We start from the raw sequence: 6,348 nt of genomic DNA on the forward strand, positions 1-6,348 counted from the left end.
TAACTATACTTCAGCGAGTCTCCAGTCGACTACAGCATCCGTCTAAATCTCCAGCGAGTCTCCAGTCGACTACAGCGTCCAGAGCCGATAATCTAACTTACTTGTTGTCTTGCTGCGCAGCTTTAATAACAGACAGACTTGAGTAATTGTCCTTTAAATGTTCTTTATTACGGCCAGGAATTCTCGAGCAGTCCTCAGAGAATCTCCCAAGAATAAACAAGGCCGGAGGATCTAAGACAATTTCCATTGAGAATCCCACCGAAAACACGGAAACAACAGTTTTTATACAATAGGGAGGTATGGCATAATGACATTAATTTGATTGGTTATTCCTTCTGTTACTGGGTAAGAATTTCTTAACGATTACTTCATTGATCACAAGTTCTAAACTTAGTCATCTGTCTAGTCTCATTTCCCATATTTGTTATTTATACACACAGTCAGGGGTTCGACACACATACATTCATGTAAAATACAGAACGTCTTAGAACATTGTTTTAGAGATTTAGCAGGTTAAACAAGGTCAAATATTAAAACATGGTTCCCTTTGGAGGGAACTCCAACTGCGTCGAATGACACTTTGGGGGAACACCCCTCAGCGTAGCGCCTCTGAAGTATGAATGAAACTGAGCCGATCTCTGATTGGTGCAACGTCATGACGTAATGTGTGACGGCAGATAGGCGGAAGCTATAAAAGCAGCCGGCACACATAAGATGTCAGCTTTCTGTTCTTCAGCAAGCGCTATCTGTGACTGTTTGTCTTATTTATTGTTGTCTGTTACTGAATGAGTGAAATGGCGAGTGTGAGCTTCAGGAAGTGTGTGCATCCTTGCCCTCGCTACATCACGGGCGGGGACACACACCAACTGTGCACACATTGTTTGGGAATGCAGCACGCGCAGGCAGCTCTCGAGGGGGCTGCTTGCGAGGATTGTGAAAAGTTGACAATCCGTGTGCTGCGTTCCCGGCTGGCTATCTTTGATGAAGATGGTCAGCCTCGCGAGCCCCGTGGTGCGGGACCCGCGTCCGCTGAGGCGGCGCGGCGACGCTCTTCATGGGGCTCGCAAAGAGATCTGTCCGGGGATCTCGAGGCTGCTGAGGCACCTTCTCGGGATTCATCGGGCAGTTCTGATGTCCTCGAGCCTCGCGCAGAAGCCCGCCCCGCGGCTTCTTCTGCGCGAGTCGAGGATCCGATGTTTGAGCTGTCTGCCTCTGAGGAGGTTGACGTGCTCAGCATCGAGGGCGGGGATTTCGGGGACGACTCGCCGCCCCGTGTCCCCGCGTATGAGGAGCTGGTTGAGGTTGTTTCCCGTGCGGTGGCTCATTTAAATATCAGCTGGCCACAAGAGAGGCAGGAAGCGCAGACTAAAAGTAAACTGGATGAGCGCTTCCTGCAGCACAGGGAACAACCTCATCACCGGGGCTTGCCGTTCTTTCCCGATCTGCACAACGAGTTGTGTAGATCGTGGAAAAAACCACACTCTTCTCGTGTCTCCAATCCTCCTATTATAAATTATAGTAACATCATGGGGGCACGAGAGAACGGTTATGGGATGATGCCGCGCGTTGAACAGCCTTTGGCGAATTATTTATCGCCTGAGTCGGCATCATCCCTTAAAGCCCCGGTGCTGCCCACTAAGCCGTGTAGAGACACATCAGCGCTAGTGGGCAGGGCTTATATGGCTGCGGGTCGGGCTGGTGCGAGTCTTCACACCATGGCTATGCTCCAGGCGTACCAGGCCGACCTTCTTAAGGACATTGATGAGGGCGAGGGTCCAACTCCGGAAGATATTGCGGAGTTGAGGAAGGTCGCTGATTTGTCTCTCCGAGTCACCAAGGAGACGGCCCGCGCTGTCGGTCGCTCCATGGCAGCTATGGTGGTCTCGGAGAGGCATTTATGGTTAAATCTTACGGGCATCAGGGAGAAAGACAGGGCTTTCCTCCTTGATGCCCCGATTTCGCCTTCTGGCCTGTTCGGCGACGCCGTTAATACCGTCGTCGACAGGTTTCAGGAGGCGAAAAGACAATCAGCGGCCTTCAAACAATATCTCCCTCGCCGCTCAGTGTCCAAGAAGTCTGCCCCCAGTGGGCAGCCGCAGCCACAGCCATCAGCCAGCTCCTCCGCCTATAGACAGGCTCAAAAACAGAGCGTCGCGTCTAGAGTCCCCCCTCAATGAGCTTGGGGGCATAGACAGCGACCTGAGGGCCGTCCTGCAGGCTAAAAAGGCTTCGTCAAAGAGATCCTAGCTACTCTAGGATCTCTGCGGGCGGCCCCACCCGTGGTGGAACGACCGAGGTCGTCTCCTTCACGGAGCCCGCAGGAAATCGATGTTGCTCTCCCGCCGTTGAACACGCTTCGGGACACATCGGTATCCAGCGAACGCAGGCTGCACTGTCCGCCCCACAGGCTTGCGGTCAGGCAGCATTCGCGTCCGCCCATCGAGAATCGTTTTCGGTTCAGCCCTGCCGGGAATCCGCTTCAGGGGGCCGAGAACGAATCCCGATTAATACCCGAAGCCAGGCTCGAGAGCCTGGTTCCCTTGGTAAAATATTTCGATGCATGGAAAAATCTGGCAAATATTTCTCCTTGGGCCCTGCGCACCATTCAAAATGGGTACAGGCTGCAGTTCAGTTCCCGCCCACCCAGATTCAACAGGGTGGTCTGGACTGTAGTCGACCCAGTGCAGGGTCGGGTATTGGAACAGGAAGTAAACTCCCTGCTGGCAAAGGAGGCTATAGATCGTATTCCTCCACCGGACAGGGAGTCCGGGTTTTACAGCCGCTACTTCATAGTTCCCAAGAAGGATGGGGGGTTGCGTCCAATAATAGATCTCAGGCACCTGAACCGTTCTCTGAGGAGATTCAGGTTCAAGATGCCCCCTATTCCCATTATCGTGAGTCAAATTCAGTCCGAGGATTGGTTTGTCACGATAGATCTAAAGGACGCATACTTCCACATATCCATCCTTCCATCTCACAGGAAGTTCCTGAGGTTCGCTTTCGGGGGCGAAGCGTACCAATATCGGGTTCTTCCGTTCGGCCTAGCTCTCTCCCCTCGCACATTTACCAAATGTATGGATGCAGCTCTGGCACCGCTGAGGCTTCAGGGCATCAGGGTGCTCAATTATATCGACGACTGGCTGATTTTAGCACAGTCACAGGAGCTGGCGGTTCGGTATCGAGATGTCGTCCTCGCCCACATCCAGAGCCGGGGGTTGAGACTCAACACGAAAAAGAGCGTGTTGACACCAGCCCAGAGAACTACGTTCCTGGGAGTGGTGTGGGACTCGGTCACGATGCGGGCACAATTGTCTCCCGCGCGGTTCGAGTCCATCCTGACCACAGTGTCCAGGATAAGGCTAGGCCAAGCCATCACTGTGAAGCACTTCCAGAGAGTGTTGGGGCTCATGGCAGCAGCGTCCAGTGTCATTCCATTCGGCCTGCTGCACATGAGGGCCCTTCAGTGGTGGTTAAAAACCAAGGGGTTCTCCCCGAGGGGAAACCCGTTCCGCATGATCAGGGTTACGCGCAGATGCCTTCGTTCCCTATCTATGTGGAAGAAAGCTTGGTTTCTGTCCCAAGGGCCAGTGTTGGGAGCGTCATGTCGCCGGAGAACCTTTTCGACAGACGCCTCCCTCACGGGCTGGGGCGCGGTCATGGACGGCCGCTTTACGACAGGCCTATGGCAGGACCATCATGCCTCCTGGCACATAAACTGCCTGGAGATGTTGGCGGTGTTCCGAGCTCTGAGGAGCTTCCTGCCGGACCTCAAAGGTCATCATGTCCTTGTGAGGTCAGACAATATGTCGGTAGTGGCCTATATAAACCATCAGGGGGGTCTGAGGTCTCGCCCTCTATGCAGACTGGCGCATCAGATCCTCCTGTGGTCCCAGGGGAAGTTGTTGTCTTTAAAAGCAACATTCATCCCGGGGAGTCAAAATCAGGGAGCAGACATCCTGTCGAGACAGGGGCTGAGGCCCAGGGAGTGGAGACTCCACCCCGAGGTGGTGGAGTCAATATCTCAGAGGTTCGGCCCAGTGGAAGTGGACTTGTTCGCGTCTCGAGAGACGACCCACTGTCCACTGTGGTTTTCCCTCACCCATCCAGCCCCGCTGGGGTTGGATGCCATGGTGCAGACGTGGCCGAGGCTACGTCTGTACGCATTTCCCCCGATCGCTCTGCTCCCGGGAGTTCTAGAGAGAGTCCGTCGCGACGGGATCAGTCTACTGTTGGTAGCCCCGTTGTGGCCGGCCCGAGTATGGTTCTCCGACATAATTTTGCTCCTGGACGGCCCTCCATGGGAGATTCCCATCAGGAGGGACCTGCTGACACAGGCAGAGGGCTCAATATTTCACCCTCGGCCCGAGTTATGGAAACTGTGGGTCTGGCCCCTGAGGGGCCACAGTACTTAGAGGCCGTCCTATCAGCTGGAGTAGTGGAGACCATACTCAGCTCTAGAGCTCCATCCACGAGGAAATTGTACGGCCTAAAGTGGAACGTCTTCACCGTTTGGTGTAGGGAGCGTGAGGTGGACCCAGTTAACTGCCCAGTGGCTTCAGTGCTGGAGTTCCTCCAAGATCGCTTTTCCACTGGTCTTACCCCGTCCACACTCAAGGTGTACGTGGCTGCCATTGCGGCTTTCCACGCTCCTCTGAGTGATGGGCCTCTGGGGAGACACCAATTGGTCGTACGTTTCCTCCGTGGGGCTTGGAGGATGAGACCTGCGGCTCGTACCAGGGTTCCCACTTGGGACCTGGCAGTGGTTCTCGAAGGGCTGGCCGAGGCCCCCTTCGAGCCGCTGGAGTCGGCTGAGGCCAAGAACCTTTCGTTGAAGGTGGTCTTTTTGTTGGCCATTACTTCTCTGAGGATGGTAGGAGATCTCCAGTCGCTCTCCATATCTAACGAGTGCCTGGAGTTTGCTCCAGGCAACATTAAGGCCATTCTTCACCCTAGGCCCGGCTATTTCCCTAAGGTGCCGTCCAGTGCGGCACGGCCTACGGTTCTGCAGGCTTTTCATCCTCCACCTCACGTGACGGCGAATGAAGAGAGACTTCACATGCTCTGCCCTGTCAGAGCACTGAGTATTTACATTCAGAGGTCCTCTTCATGGCGGAAGTCGGACCAGTTGCTGGTGTGTGTCGGGTCGCCCAGAAAGGGGCTTCCCGCCTCAAAGCAGACCATCAGCAACTGGATTGTCCAAGCGATTTCCACGGCCTATCAGGTGCGCGGTATGCCTTCACCTTTGGCCGTGAGGGCTCATTCTACCAGAGCCATGGCGTCCTCTAGAGCCCTTCTCGCGGGGGCCCCCATCCAGGAGGTCTGCGATGCAGCAGGATGGGCTACCCCTCATACCTTTATTAGGTTTTATAGTTTGGACATTCCGTCTACACCCGGCTCTCTTGTGCTCGCGTCCTAAGTGTGCCTGTGAGCAGCTTCACACTAGGGCAGGCAGGGCGCGTTGTGGCGTAGTGGGTACTCGTTCCCCCAAAGTGTCATTCGACGCAGTTGGAGTTCCCTCGAAAGGGAACGTCCTTGGGTTACGACTGTAACCCTTGTTCCCTGAGAAGGGAACGAGAACTGCGTCCCTTGGCCACGCCTTCCCCTGCCTGGGAGCGCTTGCTTCATCACAGAAGCTGACATCTTATGTGTGCCGGCTGCTTTTATAGCTTCCGCCTATCTGCCGTCACACGTTACGTCATGACGTTGCACCAATCAGAGATCGGCTCAGTTTCATTCATACTTCAGAGGCGCTACGCTGAGGGGCGTTCCCCCAAAGTGTCATTCGACGCAGTTCTCGTTCCCTTCTCAGGAAACAAGGGTTACAGTCGTAACCCGAGGACGTTTTCTTAATATTCAGCTTAAATTTTCCACCACAGCCTTTATTAAATTCTTTCATATTAAAACAGTTCATTTTTTTTATGGACTTTTCTTAGAATGTATTTATTTATTTTTTATTTGTCCTTCACTCTTTGTAGTAAAATGAGAGGATTGTTTGTTTTGGCAAAGAAGTTATCCCTATGTTCTATATACCCGACTATGTGTATTGTGAATTGAAGGTTGCTGATAAACACATTGCAATCCCAGCACTATGGTTTTCTCATGTGAATCACAGGAAAAAATAACAAAAACATCATCCTTTATCAAGTTGATTTAAAGTGAACTGCTTTTAATGACTCATTGAAAACTAGATACTATGTATGCTGAATAAATATATTATCTGTAATGTGACTATTTCTTTGTGTGATGTTTGGACTGTTAAGGATCTTTGACACTGAAGGGTACTGACTTATCTCTGTGTCACAAAGATCCTTATCTTTAGTTATTAACCACAAGAATGGGTATGAAGTG

This window comes from Rhinichthys klamathensis, unplaced genomic scaffold (genome assembly GCF_029890125.1).
Source record: "Rhinichthys klamathensis goyatoka isolate OS25496 unplaced genomic scaffold, OSU_Roscu_1.1 h1tg000395l_1, whole genome shotgun sequence".
Classification (NCBI taxonomy): domain Eukaryota; kingdom Metazoa; phylum Chordata; class Actinopteri; order Cypriniformes; family Leuciscidae; genus Rhinichthys; species Rhinichthys klamathensis.